We start from the raw sequence: 23,672 nt of genomic DNA on the forward strand, positions 1-23,672 counted from the left end.
AATGGATTAAGGCAGTATGTGATGATCAAATGCAAGTGTACGTGGAACCCATCACCGAGCCAACCATCTCTGCTCATGCAATGTCCGTGTGGACCAGGTGAGAGCTAGTCCACAAAGCAATCGTGATGAACCTGGGTTTGCTTCTTGGTTTTTTTCCAGAGTTTCAAGATTTCCTCTGTTATCGCTAGTCTTTGAGTCAGAGAGCTCAGTCTCTGTGGTTGAATCATGATGACCTCATTTTCTGTGCACATACAACCAACAAGGAGAACAGAATAGAAGTATTCCTTCAAAGATAGAAAGAAGCAGAATCCATTTTGAAAGAGAATCGATGATTAATAGGCCTTCTCTTTCCTTTCTAGCACAAATCAAATATTGATTAGGCACCTGTCCTATACTAGACACCGAGCCAAGACTGAAGATATAAAGAGACTTCCAGCCCTTAAGGTGCTCGTCGCTGGACTAGAAGAGGCCCCTCCGTGAGTGAACTGGAAACATGGTAGGCAGTATTATGATGGAGAGGACAGCTCTAATGCTATCATGAAGTGTGAGTAATCTGAGGCTTACCTTCTGCACTTACTTCCAAGATGCACAGGCTTCCGGAGCCTTGTTTTCTCGTCTGTAAAATGGGATAGTAAGAATACGTATAGGTTTGCTTCACTGTCTGCAGCAGGACGAGAATGCGATATTTGTTGGCATGTGTATTGTTATTGGTGTCACGGATGATATTATTATTAATGTTATTGATCTAGAAAGATCCAGAAGGAAAGACTTGCGATTACAGCGTACCCTTGAGTTATGTGCTATTACTAAGGAGCGGAGCATCTCTTTAACTGTGACTGTTTGACCACAGAGGACCGACCCCAAAAAAGCTTGAAGGTCAGGAGGTTGCAGAGCTGGTGGCTACTGCATCAACACAGGCTTGGCATTAAATCAAAAGAATAAAAAGTTTGAGAATCCTCCTTAAATAAAGGTCTCACAATTCGTTTTGTGTTGGGGAGAAGAAGAGGTGGAGATTGCTATGATGGTCTTTTTCTTGTTCTACCCCCAAACCTCTGGTCCATGTGAGCCTCTGGATTTCTAAATATAACTTTGAGAAAACTAATCACACATTTTCGATACAGATGAATTACTTAGTTTCCGTATTAATCGCATTGAGCTAGTTAACATTTAATCCTGCACCTTGACCACAAACAGCACTAGAAGCAATGCCACAGAAAACAGTTTTCCTCTGAAAATTGTGGGGGAGATTTTTCTGCCCAATGGCAAGGAATAGGAAGTCTATATTTATAGACAAGCCTATTCAATAACTCAATTTTTCAGAGACTGGTGTTCCTTCTTATAAGGAAGTCAGTTGCTGTTCTCAGAGCTGCTCAGATGGAATGGTTTTTTTTTGTCATGTTAAAAGTATGAGTCAGTATTTCACCCACAATAGCCACATTTCAAAACCAGCATGCAGCTTTTAAGGAGCAGCTAGGAATTCAAAAGTCCAGTCCCCAAACTCAAGACTGACCACCTTTGTAAGTTTACAGCTAATTAACTCAAGAACTTGAAACATGCATTGAAATATACGAACATTTAAGAGGCTTTAAAAGTATTTGCTACTGGGTCTCTCAGGCACCTCTCCTCTTCCTCCCCACCCACCCTCAAACCCCCACCAACCTCCTACCCTGGCAAATTTCTACTCATCAGAACACTAACTTCGCTGGGGATGCTCGATGTGGTGGGCTGCTGAGTCATCCCCGGGAGCTTCGGAATGTGTGTGTGTGTGTGTGTGTGTGTGTGTGTGTGTGTGTGTGTATTTGATATGTGTAAGCACAGACTCTAAGATGCTTGTAGTGGAAAGTGACTCAGAGAGGCAAAGAGGGAAAACGGCCACTTACCAGCTTTTTCTAAAAATGTCTAAGTATTCTGCACACACAATTAGCCCACAAACCACCACCGCCATCATCATCATTATCAATGACTGAAGACAGTCCCCAGCTTTGATCCGAATTTCTGAGGATGCACACTGTCCTTTTCTTCACTCATCTGTTTATAATCAAGCAACTACCTGAGGTCAGGTGCTGGGTGGGCTAGGGGATGGAGATGCTCTTTCAAACATGGTTCCTGCCCTCCGGGTGCTTTTGTCCCATTGGACGAGGCCGTTATTAACCAAATTGTCAGACAAGTAAGTATCACACTGCAATTGTAATGGAACAAAGCAGAGGAAGGTGTTGCTATGGAAACCTAAAAAGAAGGCTTTGACTAAAGAAGGTTGATGATGACTCCCCTGAGGATTTGATGCCTACCTGAAGGATGAGTAGGGTTTAAAGGAGGGAGAGGAGAAGATGACCAGAGCAAAGGCTCCATGATGAGAGCAAGAGGTGGGAAGGAGGGAAAGAGAAAAGGGGGAAAGTGATAGGAGATGAAGTTGAAGAAGTGGGTGCAGACCACATAGGGCCTGATGGTCCCATCTGTTTGTCCTTTACGTAATAGCAATGAGGAACCCCTGAAAGTTTCAAGCACATGTGTAGCCTGATCAGAGTTGGGTTTAGAAAACATTGTTCTGGCTCCGATATAGAAAAGGTTAAGAAAGAGAGGGCAGAAGGAAGATTAGATGTAATAAATGGCTCTTAAGAGGCTATTGTGGTTTCTTTGCTGCTTCTTGTGACTTTGACTCATCTATTCATTCTCTATATTTTTATTGAGCACTTACTATGTGCCAGACATTGTACTAGGCCTTTGCTCAAAAGCAGAAGCTCAACCTGATGCAGTTTAACTTTAAGGACTGTCCCACGTATCCCAGTTTTACATGTACAAAATTATTAGGTCAGACAAGGGAAGAGTTGGATGGGTTTCTCTGGTCCAAAACCCCTTTATGAAGACAACGCTCAGAGGCATAGCAAGGATTTTATATGATTTAAAGAGGGAAAGTAGAGGTAAGATTCTAGGCATGCATCCACTGATACTTGTCACTGATGTGCCACGTTATTTTTTAAGAGATGAACCTTGACAACTGAAATTGAGAATAATGGTCCTCAAACTTCTGGATTCTCCTAGGCATTACAGCACAGCCTTGGGCCACCCTCCCATGAATTCACAGTTGCCAAAATTAAATTATCATTTCTTTAAGGTATGATACTTCCACCCAGTAGATTTTAAAAATTTATCATGCTTTATCGAAGTAGTACATGCGCATTGTTTCAAAAGTTAAATATAACTATAAACCCTAGAAAAAGAAACATCATCTTTTGCCCCAATCCTTTCAAGGCTGAGTTCCATTTCCTGGAGGCAATCACTTAAAATTTTGCAAATTCATTTGCTGTTAGTTCTAGTAGTCACCTTCATTTCATAACACATTGTCATCTCTAGCTTTTTCGTTTTTAGTCATCACCTGTTTTGACCTATTTGTCCTATTCTGAAAAGATTTTTCCTTACAAATCCACCCTCCTTCCCCTCTCTCATCCTTCCAAGGAAGTCACATTATAATTTTGGTTAAATCAGAATTTAGTGTTTACCTCATTCCTATGCAAAAATTTTCAAAGTTGAACCATAGGATGCACTACAATGGCATTTTCTTTCCTATTCAAGTTTTCCTTTTTCCTGGAGTTAGTTGTTGCCTTGTACTTCAATTGCTTAGTTTTCTATGAACCTGCTCTAAACCTGAGCTGTCCCAGAGAATACCAAAATTTCTCGCATGATCTTCAAACTCGTATGAGTTTCATTTGGGGGGAGACATTCCTCTGGGGGTACACAGTCTTCCTGTTCCAGTCTGAAGACTCTCTGACTGCCCCACAGCTGACATCCTGGCAAGTCCCCTGGGTGGTTCCTTCCCCTCTTGGGTTGGTCCCTCTCTCCTGGTTCCCAGGCCTTTCTCTCTTGAGGTATCCTCATTTTGCTTGCTGAGCATCGCCTCCAGGAACCCTATGGGGTGGGGAGAGTAACCTTTTTGAGAACCTGCCTATCTGAAAATATCTCTGTAATATTTGCACATTACAACTTACAATTTAGAAAGACCCCTCATAATTATCACCACATTTCATCCCCACTGAAAAAATCTTCCCACTCCATTTTACATGCTGAGACAGGTGAAACAACACCCCAAATCCCATGGCTCCTCCACGAGGACGGTCGTGTCTGCCAACGCCTCTGTGAACAGCAAAGGGCAACTCATAGAGTGGAAGCGCACAGCGGAGGCTAACAGAGCGGATGGATTTAATAAATTCATTAAGAAGTGGCATTGTCCTTTGATATTATTTCTTCATAAGACTTTATATGAGATTATTTCTTTATAAGACTCTATCAGCAACATGAAGGTGTGCGATTAAGGATTTGATCTCGTATTCTTAAAAATGTTCGCAGTCCAACAGTATTGAGGCAAAATTGTTTCGGAAAAGGCAGTTTTGTGAGCAAATTATGGAATGATCGGTGATGTTGGTATGGCCCATGCCAATCTTCTTTTCCCACTGCCCCCTCCCCATCAGAGCCCCCCACTTCTGTCCCGCTCTCTTTGATTTCTCATGTCTGAATCAATGCTCGGGTTTAGAATGACTTGAAAGCAGATGTCCTGAGCAAAGGTACCAAGGGGAAGAAATGTCACAGAGCAGCCACACAAAAGCACATGTCTGAAAGGATGAACAGATGGCACCGAGTGTCCCTTAACTCCATGGTGAGGACGCTTGGCAACAGCAAGTACGCTGACAAAATTGGAGTTGGTTTCGCTGCTCCCTCCTTTGACGATGACAACAAAACGAAGATCTCCATTGTGTATCTGTTTATGCCTTGGCTCCAGGAATTTCAACAACTGCTTCCTTTGAAAAGTGGGAAGTATTTTCCACGATTTAGACTAACTGCCCATCTAATTTTCTTGGGGGGTGTGGAAATTTAAAATCCAGTTGTAGCTGACAGGATGAGCATTCTTTCTCCCACTTTAAATGGCCGTCACGGAGTCCTAATCTGTCACAGCCTGAAAGAACCTTACCCATCACCCGGAACACCCCACCTTTGACACACAAGGAAGCCAGGGCCCAGAGAAGCAAGTGTTACCCAGGGCCACACACCTGGGGGGGGGGGTGCGGCGCTCAGTGTCAGGACCTGAACTCGGGGTCAGAGTTCTCTCTCTGAGTCCTTAGTTGTTGTAATGGCTTCTTCCCAGACAAAGAACTTTTAAATAGCAATAAAATAACATTGTGGTAAAAAAAAAAAAAAAAAAAAAGAATGACTGCAATTCAAATGTGTCATCAGAGAATCAAGGCTATAAGTGAAATAAAACGAACTATTGGCTCTTCTCTTTTCCTCTTTAAAAAGCTCTTTTGAATTTCCCCCCAATCACCAGTCTCTGCCTTCCTTCTTCGCCTCACCTCTGTGGACCTGGCCCTGTCTGTTGGCTGGTCCACTGTCATGCTCTCTTCTGATGCGGCACTCACACCGCCGTCCCTGCAAAAGCAATTTTAGTTTACATCAAGAAAAGGCCAGATATGGTGAACAGAATATCAGGAGCACGCCGCAAGCACCTGCTAATGCAAGCCTCAGAAACAATTTAATTCCACGTTAAGGAGAGCCTTGCAGCTGAGCCAGTCACCGAACAAGAAGAGGCATGCGGCACATAGCTGTTTCACAATGTCCCGGCTCTGATACCGAATCTCGTGGCATTCTCCTCCTCTCGACACCAGGCCCGAGACCCCTTAAGGGATGTTGCCATGGCTGCAATTTTTGCAAATACCAAATAAACGGTGATTGAAGTATATGTCAAGCTCTGTCACCAAAACAAAAGTGTTTGTGTGTGTTTCGCCATGTGCGACCTTGTTACTACACTTTTTTGTCTATTCAAATTTTGAGTTTTGCAATGAGTTTACTTGAATATGATTTGTTCGACTTTTGCAACAAAAAGAAACCATAACTCCAGAGAAGACCAAAATGATGCCTGCCAGGGTGACTCTCCTTAAACAGGTTTATTTCTTTTTAAATCACAAAAGCACAAAGGACCCAGAGTCTCTGATAATGAACGTAATATATGATTGCCATAAAAAGTTCACTCTCCTTTCAATTTCAATTTACCCCACTATAAATCAGTGATCCACTTAATCAAATATTCTTCCACTTTAATTGTTTTATCTTGCTTTTATGTTAAATCTCACTGAGTTACTGCTGGTACCAGTCTTCACATTATAGAAAAAATGTCAGTTGTTGGCCCATAATTAGTCTAAAACTCAAACATGGGTTCTGAACATTAACCAGATTGGAGGAAGCCCTCACAATCTCACTGGACCAGCAAGACAAATCCAAGCCAGAAAGTAAACCAGGATTAGTCAAGCTAGCCATCCATCTGCTGTCAAAATACGGAGTATGGGCCCCGGCTTTCAAACTAACTGGAATTTTTTTTTTCATAAATGTCTTCCATTATTATCTAACAGGGCATTAAAACTCTATTCGGTTGTCTCTTAAATTCTCCAGCCTGAAACTGCCCGTTTAAGAATTGCAGATGCTTGCCTGGACTAGCCCAGCGGTTCCCATGAGAAAATATATCAGCACAATGTACTGAGTAAGGCCACAGTCAGACTGCAGTGTTTGTGATGAAGGGCACTTCCTGGGTATTGTACACAACAAGAACTGTCCCTAGTGGGTAATCCGGTTCTGTAAACAAGGAGGGAAAAAAATGAATTCCATGTTATTGATTGATAAACCCCTTTCCGACAAGGTGCACAGGGACAGCCCCATAGAAGTATTGTTGAATGTGACACAGACCGCAAGGGCCCCGGTCAAATGCTATTTGAGCATGTGTCACTTGTCCTTCACACAGATCCCTGATATAATTTTTTAAGTTAAAAATTCTAAAACTCTTTTTTAAATAAACTGAGAATGAGGATATATCCAAACCAGGCCATCTGCTTTACCCAGTACATGTAAATATTTCCAGAGCAAAGAACTCCTCTGGAGTTTTGTGTCCTTGTTTTGAATTTCAGAGATGAGTATTAGAAAGTAGAAGTTATTTGGGGGCTAATGGAACCAGATGCTGTTTACAAGGTTTTCTTATAAATATCTATATTTTAAAGTAATTATTTATATCTCCTGACTTGTTTTATACAGGACTTGGGCACATGTAAAAATGAACACTGTTTTCACTGTAATAACCATCTAGCTCAAAAATATATATATGTTTTTTCATATTAAAGAAAAGCCAAACAATTTTTCTTAAACTCTGAGAATGAAAAAGAGCCTAAACTCAGCCAGGAAATGTTAACTCCGCTTCAAGCATAGCTACAAGTGTTCATCAGTGTCAAAATGTATTTTTTTAAGGATTTTTTACAAAGGTGAAAAACAAATCGATTGTTCAAATGATAGCTGAGTGAGTGCTAAGATATCAAAATGTTTAGAAAGAACTTGAAGGGTCATGAGAAACCTATTCACCAATAGACCTCACTTATGCAACTGTTTGTAAACTGTTGTGATGGGTTATTGTAACTATTTCTATTTTCAAACGTATCACATTAGACAGGAACGGTGAAATAATATCTATTAAATACATAGATATAATTATCACAACAGGGACACCTGGGTGGCTCAGTTGGTGAAGCGTCTGCCTTCGGCTCAGGTCATGATCCCACAATCCTGGGATCAAGTCCCGCATCTGACTCCTGGCTCATTGGGAAGCCTGCTTCTCCCTCTCCCACTCCCCCTGCTAGTGTTCCCCCTCCCCTGACAAATAAATAAAATCTTTTAAAAAAATTATCACAACAGAGAGAATCTAGGAGGGGAAAAAAATCCCATTAAATAAAAAGCCTTTATACAGGACATTATTCACATTTCTGCAAATGGAATATTCTGGGTAACTGCCATATATTATATTATTTGAGTAACTTTAGGAAGGATTAATTCCCAAGCTCTGTCCTCTACAATATTTTTTCCGAGCTGAAATTGGGCTTTAAAACAAAACGTCAGCAATGCGAGCTGACTATTCAAGTTACGGGTCCAGAAACTTCGAGTGCAGGCAGTTAAAAGTGATTTAAGAAATGCAAAATCATGCTTGCACAAACGTGGATGTGAAACTTGTAAATTGATATATCAAAACCCCAACTGGAATATAGCAATTTGTCTCTCTTTGCCTGCTCTGGTGTATCCCTTCAGCTGCCTGCCAGATAATATACTGATTGTAACTTTCCTAATTTACGGAGCCTGTAAGTCTAATCTCCTGGGCCAGCCTAAAGGGCTTCTTCATCCATTGAAATGCCAGAATAATTGAAATTGTCTTCGGCAGACAGTCAGGCAATAATGAATATTCTCTCTGCTGATTGCATGCCAAGGTTACACATAGGACCACAAAACAGAAGAGATCCCCAAGCCAAGCCTCCCAAGGGAGGGGCAGCCTCTAACCTGTGGCGTGAGGCACAATACCTATGGCTTCCCTTCTCATATGCTCCTGCGGCCAATGACGCCCACCACGCTTCTGTACTGAACGACAGACAGCACAGTTGCCAAATGAACAATGCTCCCATTGGCTTCCCTGATTCTCCAGGGGCAGATGAAAGGCTGGGAAAGGTTGTGGGCATGGATTTTCCAATGGGAACAGCAGGACAGATGAGCAGAGGAAGCTGTTATTGGGATCAAGAGGAAATACACAAGTAGTTAATCAAAAAAAAAAAACAAAAAAAACCCCTGCATTGACGGTGCATGAGAAAATGCTTGCCTGTCAGCCCTGAACAGCCTTTCCCATACCTCTGAATGGTTTTTGTGAATGCCAGGAGTTGTTTCCTGCTTTAGAGTCAGTCCTGCTTCATTGGAGTCTTAACGATGCTCTGTTTTGAAATTAAAGCGTGCAGTAGCCGCAGTGAATCGGTAATATCGCTGAAAAATCTAAAGACTAGTTTGACCTTCGGCTATAGGAAGATTAACATTTTAAATGCCAAGAAGTTTGAAATGATCTTTCATTGAAGCAACTAGTCGTGGATTATTGGTACTCCTATGATTTGCTTTTTAGGATGAAATTTGGGGATGAGAAAGGAACTACCCTAAGACCCGGTGCCTTTAAACCACACAGCAAAAGGTGGATTTTTTTTAAGGCATCCCAAGTTACATGGGGGAAGAGTATAAACCATGGTGTGACATGACACCTGAGTTTCACTATCTGTATTACTAAGTAATGATATGCCAAATATATGGAATACATATTCCTTATCTGTTGCTGCTTGCCAAAAATTACCCCAAAATCATAGTGGCTTAAGGCAGCCATGAGCATTTGTTATCTCCCACAGTGTGTCTGTGGGTCAGGAATTCAGGAGCCCCTTCACTGGGTGTTTCCGGCTCAGGATTTCTCACAAGGTTGCGGTCAAGCCTGTTGGCCATGACTGTCATCTGAAGGCTGGAGTAGGGTTGGAAGATCCACTGCCAGGTGGCTTCCCCTCACATCCATGGCCAATGAGTTTTGGTGGTCAGCAGGAGGTCTGTTTCTTGCCATGTGGATCTCTTTATAGGGTTGCTAAAATGACAATGGCTTCATGACATGGCAGCTGACTGTGTCCCAGAGCAGGTGATCTAAGGGGATCAAAGTGGATGGAAGCCACAATGTCTTCTATGCCTAGCTTCAGAGGTCACACATTGATATTTCCACAGCATCTCCCAACTACACAGTCAGCCCTAATCAAGGGAGGGGAAGTAGGAAGGAAAGCACGTAAGGACATATACACTAGGAATCGTCAGCTTGGGGGCCAGACGCCACACATATGTATTATATAACTACACAGATCTACCAGCCTCCCGGGGAAGATCCCAACTATCGCTCTCATTTTTCACCACATTCTTGCACATATTCTTTGTTCCAGATGAGGAACAGGGGATATATATCGTTAAATATGTTTTGCTCTTTCCCAGAGTGGTCTTCTCATTCCATCCCCCCGCCCCATCACAAAATCCTGATTCCCTGGCTTGTTCACTCCCCCAAGCAATGTACAACTCTGTCCTCTAGGAAGCCCTTCCAAAGAGCCCTGCCAGACTCCAAACCTCATGTATATTTTTCAGATTCAAGCAAAAGAGGGAGGGTGGGAGGGAGGGAGAAGGAGGAAGGGAGGAAGGAAGGAAGGAAGGAAGGAAGGAAGGAAGGAAGGAAGGAAGGAAGGAAGGAAGGGAGGGAGGGAGGGAGGGAGGGAGGAAGGAAGGAAAACTCTCACACATATTTAAAATACAGTGAAGGCAATACAGAGAATTGGTTACATAAATGATAGCAGAGCTTCAAAGCCAAACAGAGGTACAAGCGAAGCACCTGCTCCCATCCTCAGATTGGAAAAGCAAGGCAGGAAACAGTGTTACCAAAGGGAGTGGCCATTTCCCCCAGCAGAAGAACCATAGTGGGTGTGTCCGTGGGTGGAAATGGGAGATGCTACTGGCATGGCTAGAGACAAAAGGGAGGAGAAATGCCCTGGCTTCTCCCTTCTTTCCAGTCTCCGGGCTCCTGCCATGCCTGCACTGATAGCATCCAGCTGCAAGGTTGCTGATAGGGGAAGCTGCGGGTGTCAGCACCCCATGTCACTCCGAGCAGAGTGGGGAGAAGGCCAGGGCAAACGGACCAAGGACCGACACATATATCCTACTAAAGCGTGACGCTGAATTATATTTTTTCACTTAACATTTGTAAAAAAATCTGCATTCTATGTAGTTTCTATCATCATTATTCTAAGTTTCTCTGCATCGTCCTACTGCATTTATCGACTCTGGAGATTGAATCATTTCCATACAGTGGTATCTTGCGGTCGTTTCCAATTCTTGATTATTATTATTTTCAAGGGAGAATTCAATTAATACCTTCATTGTTTAGGGTTTTTTTCTTTCCAGAAATGTTCTTAGGGTAAATTCCCCAAGATGATAATGATCAGATTAAAAAAAATATCGACAGTCTTATGTCAACTGATACCTGTTTGGGGGCATCTGCTTTTGACCTTATTGCTTTCTGCAGCCCTTGCTACTAACAAAACAAAATGAATGCAAAAAAGTACAGGCACATACGGACTCACCTTTCTGAAGGCAAAGAAGAGATATTCCAGCACTTTTATAAAACCTATCTTTTGATATTGCAGCAACAGCAGCAGCAAAACATCTGAGAGCTATATGATGCTGGAGGAGGGCTCTGATTAACTTTGCAAAGGATGGCTGACTTCCCTTGGATATGACTAGAATAATATTTAGTCTAGCGTTTTCCTTGAACGAAAATGAAACCTCATCCTTGCTTCTTAGAAACAATTGAGAGCCTGAAGCAAATTTTAGATGAAGAGCACCTTCCCAGAAGTCAGTGTCCCATTCTGGACTGTCATGGAACCTGGATGCCTTAGAAGACCCCAACCTAGAAGGAAAAACAAAAGTGTATGATAATGAGATCTCTGTCACTCTCTTAAAGACAACTGGAAAACAATAGCCGAGGGCCCATGTGTATAACCTAAAAAGACATTGAGAGGTCATCTGGCTAGAGCTTCTCGAAGTGGGGCCCATTCACGAGCTGTGTAACCAGTTGGCAACAAGGGAAGTAGAAAAATTGAAAGCAAGCAATTCGACATTGCAGCAAAACTTTTATTGTATTTACCAAAGTATTTGTCTACAATGGACTAAGGGGGAAAAAAATAATCCTTCACCAGGGATAGTTGGGAAGATATTATTTGGCTATCAAAATCCAAACTGAAGAAGGATCTTGAATTTGCCCATGCCATCGGCTGGTGTTATGTTATATATGTCAAGAATTCAAAGAGAAAAAAAAAAGTAGACAGCTAAGAATGAGCAATGCACCCCAGAGTCATAGTTTATAGTAATCGATATTTTACGGGCAGTGAAGTCCCTCTTTCTGAGATTATTTTACACTCCAAGATTACCATAAGTATCAATGGAAGGATTCACCTTAATTAATTAGGAAAAGTTATGCTCTTTAGCTGACATAAGTATGTTGAGGAATTTGATGATATTACGGGGGACTAAAAATCTCCTTATTTAATCCTACTCGTTGCTCAGTAACGTGGGTTAAGTATTGAATAAGTCTCCCATTTTCGTGACAAGATACCAGAGCTGGTTGAGGGGGTAGATGGAATTGTTTAGAGCCAGAAATGTAAAGTTTCGTGCAGAGTGGCCAGGTGTCTAGGGAGCCCATGGTCAGAGCTGTGTATTTTCATCAGAGTCCATTTGGGTCAAGATGAGGTTACGCACTGAGTTAACAGCAAAGAGCAGACAAATATAAGTCACTCCAAATGGTGCTCTGATGTTCGTTTTACGTGGTTTTTGTTTTGTACCTACACTGGAGAGGGAAATGGCAGCTCAGGCACAACTGTGGGATGTGAACATTTATTCCAGATCCTGGGTGGGAACCAGTCCTTGCGAGCTCTTCTAAACTGAGAGCATCTGCCCCTCACCTTTGGCACCATTCAGATAGACAGGAACCCACACTCGGGTTTTAGGTCCCACCGACCTGGGTTAAAATTCCAACTACTCTGTTCACTGGCTGGGTGACCTTGGGCGAAGTATTTAACTTCTTGGTACCTCAGTTTCCCTATCTGTAAGATGGGCTGATAATAATATCAATGACCCCAATATTATAATTGGGGTTGGTAGGAGGATTAAATAAAACAGCTCATTGCCCAGCTTACTGACATCAAACTGTCTTAATATTTACTCCTCTCCCTAGATTCAACTTTGTTACACTTCCCATCAGTCAAGGGTTGATTGTTTCCTATCAGGACTTTCTCTGAGAATAAGAGTACTCAGGGAATTATAGGAAATTAGGAGACCTAATTATAACATCATCAGGAGGTGAAGTCATCATAAAGTATAAATGGAACATCCTCCCTCACAGCAGAGTAGGAACTACTGAAAGAGTGAAAAGCACGAGAGACAAATTTAAAAACCTACTGATGAAAAGTTATAACCCAATGGAGTGGCTAGGTAGATGGATGGTGAAGGTAAAAACAGTGAGCCCAGACAAGGTCACGGAAGAGGTCATGGAAAAGTGAAATGATTTGATGCGCTGGGGGGGGGGGGTAGAATGCTGAAGAATGATTCTCTATATAGAGTGTCCATTAATGGTGCTGTCAGTTGGGAGCTAGGTTAGTGCACGTGGGAAAGCACGTGGACTTTGAAGCCAAAACTGAGTCTGAATCCCAGCTGTTTCCCTTAGCAGTTGTATGATCTTGGGCATGCTTCCTGAACTCGCGGTACCCAAGCATCCTCATCTGTTAAAAGGGAATGATAATAATATACGATAACCTCATTTGGCTGTTAGAAGGATGAAGTGAATTAACATATGTAAAACATATACACAGTGTCCAACAAATACTAGCTATTATTATATATGTATAAAATTGTAAAACAACAAAAGGAAAAATGCTAATGTGTAAGCCATTAAAAACCTCATATGTGGGGGCAACTAAAGGAAAAGTATCTATTTTTAAAGCAAACGGTCCATTGTGGAATGATTTTTATTCGTGTTTGGTGAATATCATCTATCTAACAGTGCTTCCTAAACTATAGAGAGTCCTTCAGAGATACCTTTATTCACGCATTTAATACCAAACAGTAATACAGACTTGTAAAATCTCACCCACTCAGGACTGTCTGAGGTTGTAGTGACGTTAGGATAATAATTCAGCTTCCTGTAGTCCCTTGAAGTTGCTCCCATTCTATTCATTTGCAAGACGGAAGCACACATACACACACACACACACACACACACACTCATTCTACCGCCGGAGCACTAAAAATGCATCTCACTGAGTATGGAACCTTAGCCAAGCTTATCTGCTTCTCTTCCTGACTGCTCTTCATCAGTGTCTGGCAGACACAGCTGCCCCTGCCAGACACTCAGAACGGTCTCTGTCTCCCCATCTTCTTCTCCCCCACCCATCTCATTCACAACTAAGTTGTATGGATTCCTCCTTCTCAATATGGGTCTTCTTTCCTTTGTCCCTACTGCTTACACCCTGGTCCTGGCCAGTGACCTCTCTCATAGGAATGATCAGAACAAGCCTGGAATCCGTGTATGTCCGATCTGGCCCTTTCCAAACCAGTTTCTGCCTTGCTATCAGAATGATCTTTCTAAAACATGTACACTTACCTAATCAGCACGCTCCCTTTTTTGATGGTTCCCTTTGCCCTTAGGATAATGTGTTGGCCTGCCGGCAAAAAACCTCCTGTGTCTGGCTCCTGCTTACCCCTCATATGCCTCGCACATGTCACATCCCGCCTCTCCACTGTCGGCACCCCAGAGCTTGAACCTCCCTCACCTTTTGCCTTTGCTTATGTTCGCTTCTGGGCCAGCCATATCTGCCTCTCCTTCAGGCTTCAGAATCTTCCCCGACTCCCAAAGACAAGGCACTCCTATATGCTCCTAGCAACAAGTGTCTCCTCTCTCTCCCCAAAGAAAGAGTACACCTCATTCCCGGGGATCTCCCAGGACCGAGGACTATGACACATGGCTGGCCCTTAACAATTATTTATGGGACGAATGGATGAGAAAGATCATTGCAGCTCGTCTCAGTGGCTTGCTTTGACAACAAATCCCAGCAAAAGAAAAGACTGTAGGCACCCAGGCAGATGACACTGTAGATTACGAGTTACCAAACTTTTTTTTTTTTTTTTTCCCAATCAACCAAGGAATGGCTACATTTTTGATTCAGGGTTTAGTGCAATGATTTCACATAAGCGTTACTAACATTTCTGCACTGAAGTTCCAATTTGAAGTTATATTTTACAATGAATTCTAAATCTTTGACCAGAAAATGGCAGATGAAAACACTTAACACGCAGATCTTCCTGATTCGGAAACAAGGCGAACTCTCACGGAGAGCCTAGATGCTTTAGCACATCTGCTTTGCATTTTTTCCCCATTGTTTGGGACTGGCTTCCTTATTCAGAAAGTTCCAGATTAACAGCTAATTTGCTTTAGACCAGCCCGATGAGGAGCCTGTCCCCTCCTTGGGCTTTGTTGTTCACCAAGGTAAAGTGTCCTTTTCTGACTTCCCAACTCCTTGGTTTGAGACAATAATCCACTCAGTCGCCTCTTAATTAAAGCAAATAGTCCCAGCTCACAATGGTTAGTTCAGAAGGCCCTGGTCTTCTAGTTCCCTCCATGCAAAGAGCTAATTGATTTCCAAATGATAATGGTGTTTACATTAGAAAGCCAACCCCCTCGTATTGAGTCCTTAGCTCATCTTAAACCTTCCCAGTCTCCTGAATATCAAATGGCCAGAACTCTTCCATTGTGGTTGGTGCCTCTCAAGGGGTCAGACTTCAGTCCCAAAATATTTAACGAGCTAATTGAGTGATTTCTGATTTACATGTTGGGCTCCTACACTCCCCGTTCATCCTGTGGAGGGGTGTTGCTTGGAATTTTCAAGGAATTGCCTTTGTTACTTTATAACCTCATTGCCTTGCAATAAAGGCCCTTCACCCCCCAACACACACACACACACACACACACACACACACACACACACACACACCAGGTAAAACCGGGGGCAATGGGTAGGTCCAAACTTTTAGAATGACTTTAAAAGCTTATCCATAGGACAGTTTAATGGGAGGAAGCTATAGAAAAGGAAACAAGACAGAGCCATGAGACCTAGGAGCAACTAGTCAAGGCAATGGAAATTAACACGGTGTGCATTACCACGTGCTTGACATGATTTGCCTCTATCGTACATACATATATGCCTAAGGACTGATTTTTCTGTCCTTCTTTGAAAGTCATGGGAACGTTGCTTCATAATTCACATTCTCTATTTCCATGATTTCTAACAAGTTTTTCTAGCACATTGGATTTCAATTAAGTCGGTAGATGTCTCAAATGTCCCTGCTTAGAAATTCAAACAATAGCCAAACAAATCATAGTTATTATTGATCATATTCTTGGCCTTCCACAGAGCTTTATGCAAATATTGAACTTCACTTTTTATCACAACATTTAAGATGAGGTTCAGGCAAGACTCCTATTGACTGAGATGGGTATTTGCCATGCAAGACAGGAGCAGGAATTCCGTTTTACTGAAACTGAGTTTTGTTTTTAAACACACTATTTTCTATGAATATGTTCTTGATCACAGTAAGCTGCTCAAGCAACCCAAAAGGGGAGGGGGGTTGGGCAACGCTTCAATATAATCACTTGCTAAGTAATTAAAGCAGTAACTAATTTCTCTCATAATTAAAAAAGTTTGTTCATTGGCACACACATCCATCCTCTTGCCATATTTAGCAAATAGTTTCATTTTTTTAAAAATATCACATCTCGTGCACCAGACTCCTATCAAGAAAGGCATTGCTGGGGTACCTGAGTAGCACAGTTGGTTAAGCATCTGACTTTGGCTTAGGTCATGATCTCAGTGTCCTGGGATCGAGCGAATCTCATGTCGGGCTTCCCACTGGGTGGGGAGCCTGCTTGTCCCTCTTCCTCTCCTGACCCCCCTAAATAAATAATCTTCTTTAAAAGAAGACATTGCGGCAGTTTATAGAACACTTGCTTCCCTTTGAGTCTTCACTCAACCTTCCATCCTGTCTTTGAGTCACTGCTTTTCAGTCAGAATACTCCCCCTTTCATTCATTCTTCTTTTGTAGTTAGGGTAGATTATTGCACAGGTCCCTAAGAACATGTCACCACGATAAATTTTATACATCTACACATATCGCTTGGGACACTAGTGCAAGAAGTCGTACGATATACACATTCACCAGGTTGCAGGGATGATATTTCAAAGACTAGGGAGAAGGAAATCTTATCAAAATTAAATGATTTGCCCAAGATCTCTCAATTTGTTGATAGCAGAGCAAGAACCTGAAATAGCACGTTTTCTGCCCACAAACACTATTCTTTCAAAGACTTCTACACCCATTTAGCATCATGGTGAGCCTTAACAGCAAACAAATGTTTTCAATGTTAGCATTCCTGATCCTCACTTTCTATCTTTAGGGACAGGAGCATGACTCAACAGGTCAGATCCTATACTAAGAATGCTGAAGGTTTCTAAATTCCTTGGTGAGGGAATTCTGCATTGCCAAATATTATTTTAATAAGTGAGTCATTGGCTGGGGCTTGAGATTGTTTGGGTTTTTTTTTTTTTAATTAGAAAGATGGCTCACTTTAATTATATTCTTTCACAGGATTTGTCATGTGGATGCTAAAATAATGGCATGTGCCCCAGTGTGCCCAGGGCTGAAAACAACATGTGAGAGACGTGGTCTTTGCCCTCAAAGGGCATATAGGAAAGAGCGGGAGTGTTGAGCATTTTGCATAGTGTCCTGGAAATCAAAAAGCCTATCTCATCCCCCCTGGCCGCTGGGTGAAAACGACAATCACCTTACAGAACAGAAGTCTGCCCCTGACCATAAGGGATTGGCATGCGGTTCCTACTTAATGGCCAGGGGAAATTGGCAGGAGCCCTGAGTGACACACCTAATGATCCTCTAATGTGGCAGGAATGAACGGGAAGGAAGGAGAACAGAGGAAGGGGAAACGGACTCACGGCAAGGCACGCTTGCAAGGAGATACATTCGCAAGAAATAAACAATCGGTGTCGATGCTGTGAGAATCTGGAAAACTAAAAAGCAATTTTCATAAACTCTCAAAGATAGCTTTAAATAATAAAAAGCTTAAACCGTCTCTTACAAAGGAAATTCTCCTTTGAATGGATTCAAGAAAACCATGAAATGCTGTTGATAAGGCTGTGCCAATTTGTAAAGCTTGCCACAATCTCCAGCTCACGTTTTTCCCCCTTTTTTTCTTTTTCTTTAAAAAAAAAAAAATGTTTTTCCCCTGAGCTTTGTGAGCCCAAGAGCCTACGATGACAACGCCACCACCAAGTATTTGTAAAGCTGAAACCTCTTTTCCCCCCACAACAAGGAGGCCGGATGGTTGAGGCATTTGATTTATCCCTTGGAAATAATGTTAAAATAGCATTTGCAAAGCCAGAGAAAAGATTTTCGTTGGAACGCTCCAGTAGGGATGTGTAAGCTAACTCACGAAGTTTCTCGCCCTTATCCACCATTGTATTCAGGATTAATTACAGGTTTGCTGGAATCTCACACTTCACTAGAATGTTTACCCACCAGGACAGGGCTGGCTGATTGGGTTTTTTCAACTAAAGTAAACTTTTAACCAGTGAAGCCTTCACAATCTTACTGTCTTGCTTACCAGTTGTTTTAGGTATTTTTTTCCTCATCCGTGTGGACCAATTATTTTCAATTAGACTTATAATTGCATTGTATAGTTAAAAGGCCCAATTAATATCTCTAAGGCAACAATGTTAAGTGGTATTTAGTGGAAATTTTATATTTAGCTGTCAAAAATAATCATGGCTTACATTTATGGAGCACCTTTCATCCTGAAGGATACCAAAGTGCTATTACAAATTTCATGTGCTCCATTACTAATTATAGGTCAGAACCATTCACCCCAGCACTATGACATCCTGTTGGAGGTGAAGAATGATGGACTAAGGTGGGAGCATTTAAGAAACATTTTAAAAGTCTCTTATTTAACTGAAACGGTGAAGGCAATTGAGCCAACAGAAGGCGGTGTTCTGGGGATTACTGGAATCTGGTTCTCCTACCTCCGCTCCTGCCAGAAGAGAGGCACAGCAAGTTGCATAAAGGATTTACATGTGAACACTGAACCCCCTTTTCAGGGACGAGAAGGGTGATCCCATGATACCGTGGCAAGACTGTGATTACTTGCTTTCCGACAACTAAAGCAAATTCATCACAGCAAATCAGCGTCGCCAGACTCTGACGGGCCATCCATCATGGGGGAGGCACTCACTCCATCCTCACTCAGGAATGTGTGGCCGGCTGGCTTCAGCATTACCCGAGATGCCAACCATGAGCACGGGCAAGTGAAATCTTGAGTGTTCCCTTGACAGACCTTAAGACATGCTTGATCTGGGGAGGCACGGGTGGGAATGGGGGAATACACGCAAGGTGCCCACAGCGACCCATCTTAGGGTAGATAAAAAGGCTGAAGCTTTAATGTGGGTCTTACATATGCTAATATTCCTACTGAGGAAAATGAACATGACCCCCAGGGGCCAGTCCCTGTGGTCTGGCAACCTCTTTCAGAGACAAGTTATTCACATATTCACTCGACAAACACTTGAGTCCCTTCTAGACACTTAGCATTGATTCAGGCCCGGGAAGAGAGGAAGAAATACAACACCCAGAAATCACCGCCTTCAGATATGCCTGGATGGCAAATGACAGAAACCCTAAGGAAAGCCAGTGCCTTCTTTCACGGAGGTTTCGGTCCAGTTTGGGGCGCACACTCGTCCCAAATTCTCACAGGCTCATGTTTCCTTCAAACTGGCTAAATGCAATGAAGGAAAAGTGCCCGATATGAGGAGATCCTAAAACAGGAGGAGACAACAGAAACAGATGATATGATAGAGATTGCAGAATTGCAGGAGTAGCCACGAGGAATGCAAACTGACCAGAAGGAGTCAGTTAGAAAAGAGCAAACGGCACCTTAGGGAGATATTTTCAAGAACCAGCAGAGGAAAGATTTGATAAAGAGGTGTTGGGCAAGAACCCTGGGGAAGATGCAACCACTCATTCTTGGCTCAGGTGACTGTTTCCATCTGCAAACAACTGGGAAGGGGGGTGGGGAGAAGGACACCAAAGAGAAACGAGAGGGTGGTCATAAAAGAAGCTTCTTTAAAAAAAAAAAAAAAAAAATCCGGGTTGGGGGAAGGAGAGGAAAGAAAATTGTATTCTTTCCAAAAGGCACCCCCCCCCCCGTGCCTTCTGCTGAGGTGAGGAAGGAGTCCGTTTCGTCTCCGCAGTAGAGAACAGAAACGGTGGGGCAGGGCACAGGAAGCCCAAGCAGAAAACCAGGCACCGCTCCATGACTTCCTGTGGTGCCTGTCTCCATCTGTGAGGTAGCTCCTGTAATCGCACGCCATCCACCAACCCAGCTCGTTCTCCATCATGGCGGTGGCTGCTTTGCTGTACTGACCACAGGAAGTGCCAAGAATCAGAATGTTCGAAATAGGAATGTCATCTTTGGTGATAACTGAGTTATTCCAATTAATGATAGCATTGCTCTTCCCTAGTAACCTTTAACTTTTCTTACTCTCCATTAATAGAAACTTCTAGCAAGGGTCATTCTTAGCAGAAAACCATCTTTCCTCCTCCCATTACTTTTAGCTGAAAAATTCGTGTCCTAATGTACCTAGGCAGGCCGACAAACAAAGTAAACAAAGTCTACTATCTCCTCTGAGTGACTCATGGCAAAGGAAGCCTTGGCCTGAGGCTCATTCCTCTCTGGACAATCCTTGCAGTCTTATTACTTCAAAGGGTTCCATCTTGCCCCTTTAAATGATGCTGCTAGTGGAAAGGACTGTCTTCTTCATATAAAAATGGTTTAAATCCTAAAATAGTAAGGGCATTTGACTCCACAATGAGTTGCATGATAACTTCTAAAGATTCAGAGTCCTAACAAATATAATATCAGGTATCCTCAGAGCATCTCTACAAAGTGGAGAAGAAATGGGTGCTATAATTTCTACTATAGAGATAGAAAAATTAGATTCAAAACTTAGCCATTGGTCACCCTCTCACCCTCTGAGCCCAACATTCTGACCTAATGTAATGATAATGACAAGAGTAATAACACAGCAGGCCCTGGGCTAACTTCTTCGTATAAAGCAGCTTCTTTAATCATGACAACGGCCACAGGAAGGCAATACCATCATGAGGCTCCTTGGCTGACACTCGAGGGGTTGAAGCCAGGAAATGTGGGCATCACGGTTGCCCCTAACCTGCCTTGCTCCAGCACCCAGTATTTTCACTCATGTATTAGAACAAGCATTTACTTAGAAATACAGTATGTTGACACAATTCAGTTCAAATGATGAGTTTTAAAAAAAACAAAACTTTTCATTCATACTCTCTTTCTCTGGAGAAAAATGACCCCAACAAAATGGCAGCCTCTAGGTGAACAATACACAGGGAAGCTGCGGTAGGGCGGAGGAAGAGTGAGTTTGATTTTAATCCAGAGACAGAGGCAGAAGAGAAGGATGTGAAGTGAGGCAGGAGTGGAAGGGATGCTGAAAAGAGCTCTGAAGCAGAAATACAGACAGCAATTGCAAGGGGATTTCCCGCGGAGGTGGTGTGACAGTGAGCCCGAGCTCCCAAAGCATCAGGGGATGAGGGTGCGCGGAGGCTCACCCAGAGGCTGAAAGACAACAGCATTTTCTTCCTCATCTTGAGACTTCCTTGAAGTTTGCTTGCTATCATCTGAATGCTTCTGCCAATTGGATCCTCCATGTGAGCCAGTTAACCCTCTGGGCATCATCCCCCAGGGAAAGGGGGTTGAATTCTCTTAACCCCTGAGACTATATCCCACACCCCCTACAGACAACCATTCCCCCCCAGACCCTACTTTCCCTACTCCCTTCTTCCGTCTTTCTTTCCCTTGAAATGTCTCTCCCTTGTCTCAAAGTTCCTATTTCCTTCCTGGTAAGTCGTAGCTGAAAATAGTCTTATAATTCCAATTTCTAAACAACTCAGCAGCTCAAGGATGCTTTTTGTGTAATTCTGAGCATTGGGCTCTAGGGAAAAATAACAGAGTGTAAGGCGCGGGGGAGGGGGGTGCCCTGGAGGAATTTAGGTGGGGAGACAAAACACAAAATGTAATTCTGGAATTTTAGGAGAAAAACACCTCTGAGCTTATTGCCCCTCAGTAGCCACATTCATATTGTAATTGTCCCTTACTTACTCCTTCCAATTAAACCCCACTTAACCTAACAGTAAACACCCAAGAAATATGCTGACCATACCCTCTTGCCCAAACTGCAGCCCCCAACCCTTACCAAACCCTGCCCCAACCATCACCAAACATTCTGCCTGATTCTTCCCTTCTTTCTGTACTGACATATCGGAAACCTAAAATGAGGCTCATTTCATTACACTTCCAGCCTGGAAACCTTCTTCCTCACAGAGAAATTTGCAGACTAATTAGGTAATGTTGTTAAAGCAATTCAAAATCCTTAAATTATATATTCCCTGGTTACTTTTCCTTTAATCTCCTTAAATTACTCTAATTTTATGTTTTTCCTTGGTGGATTGTATTACCCAGAACTTATAAGGGTAGATCTTCTAAATCATCACAATAGCAACGGTGTTTTTCATTTAAAAGTCATGGTGGGCTCTCCTTTAAGTGAAGGCTTAGAGGACTTTTCTTTCCTCTCCCCTAAAAACAAGTTCCTAGAGAATGTTCCTTCCTACTCTCATGGGATCTCAGTGACAGTCAACATTAGGGACTAGCTACCACATCGGCTTTCCAAACAAGTTTGTTTTTGTTGTTTTCCAATCCTGAACCGAAACCTACAAGAGCTATCGCCAAATCTTTGCACAGATTGCAGAACACATTACTTTGTCCCAGAGATTATATCGGACAACCTCTACTCCTTTTTTGTCTGCGGCTTATCATAGCTCAGGTGAGCGATGGAGCACGGAGACAAAGGAGAAAGAACATCAGCTGTTTGGGAAGATCACTGACAGAAGATTTCTAGGTAAGCGTCACCTGAGAATCACAGCGTAGGTATTATGGAACCCAAAGAGTGGACTTATCAGAATCAGTATTCAAAGACTGTTCCAAGAAGCCTAGCAAATCTCCACTAGAGAGTCAAGGAAAGAGCCTGGTTCTGCCATCAAGAGCTGAGCCACCGTGGGCTTGTCACTTGATTTCCCTTGGCTTTACTTAATGTTACTGATAAGAATGCTAAAGACGATAATCACTGAGATCTTTTCTGGCTCGAAAAGAGACTGTTATGAATAAAGTTTCCAGAGAACAAGAGATTCATAAATGGGACATGAGTGATTCATTTCAGAGAGATTTTAGTTCCCTCTAGGCAATTAAGAAAATTTCAGCTGCAATATCAAACAATTTTTAAATGGATTTTTTAAATTCAAAGTTGCCAGATCATACACTGGGACAAGGTTCTTTTTAATAAAACCCAAACTAGGCTGAGGAACTGACTTTGGTGAGTTTTATGTGGACCAGAATATTTATAATATAATGTCAGTAAATATAACTTTGGAGTGAAAGTTTGAAGAGCTCCAAATATAGAACCCAACCAAGCCTTCAGATTAGCAACCCCAACAGATCAAAGTGCTAATGTTCAAGGTAAATATTCTCCCCTTCCTTCCTTCCTTCCTTCCTTCCTCTCTCTCTTTCCTTTTTTTCCTCCTTTTCCCTTTTTTTTTATTTTTTTGGCCTTAACTTTGGTGTATTTGAGTCCATAAGCTCATATAGGCAAACAATCAGAGATCAAATCATCCAACATGAGACTCTCACTGTCTGAGGCGCTATTCAATATGGTAGCACCTTGCCACACATGGGCATTTATATTTATATTTAAATTAATGAAAATTACCTTAAAAATTTTAAATCCAATTTATTGGATGTACTCGGTGTACTAGCCACTGTCTGAGTGCTTGTATTCAAAAGCCACAACTGGCCACTTGCTACCATGTGGGACAGTGCAGATAGAGAATGATTTTGTCGCGACAAACTTCTGTTGAACACTGCCACATGGCTGTCAGTTCGAAGGTTTAAGAAACTTCTCTCAGAAAGTTCTTTTTGTTTTTGTTTTTGTTCTGAGATAAGCTCTAAAGTCAGGCTGCCTGAGTTCAAGCCCAAATACCACCACCAGCTTAGCTGTGGTGCCTTGGTATTCGTCACCTCA

The sequence above is a fragment of the Callorhinus ursinus genome, unplaced genomic scaffold (genome assembly GCF_003265705.2).
Source record: "Callorhinus ursinus isolate GAN/ISIS: 27379988/994484 unplaced genomic scaffold, GSC_fseal_2.0 scaffold36, whole genome shotgun sequence".
Lineage (NCBI taxonomy): Eukaryota > Metazoa > Chordata > Mammalia > Carnivora > Otariidae > Callorhinus > Callorhinus ursinus.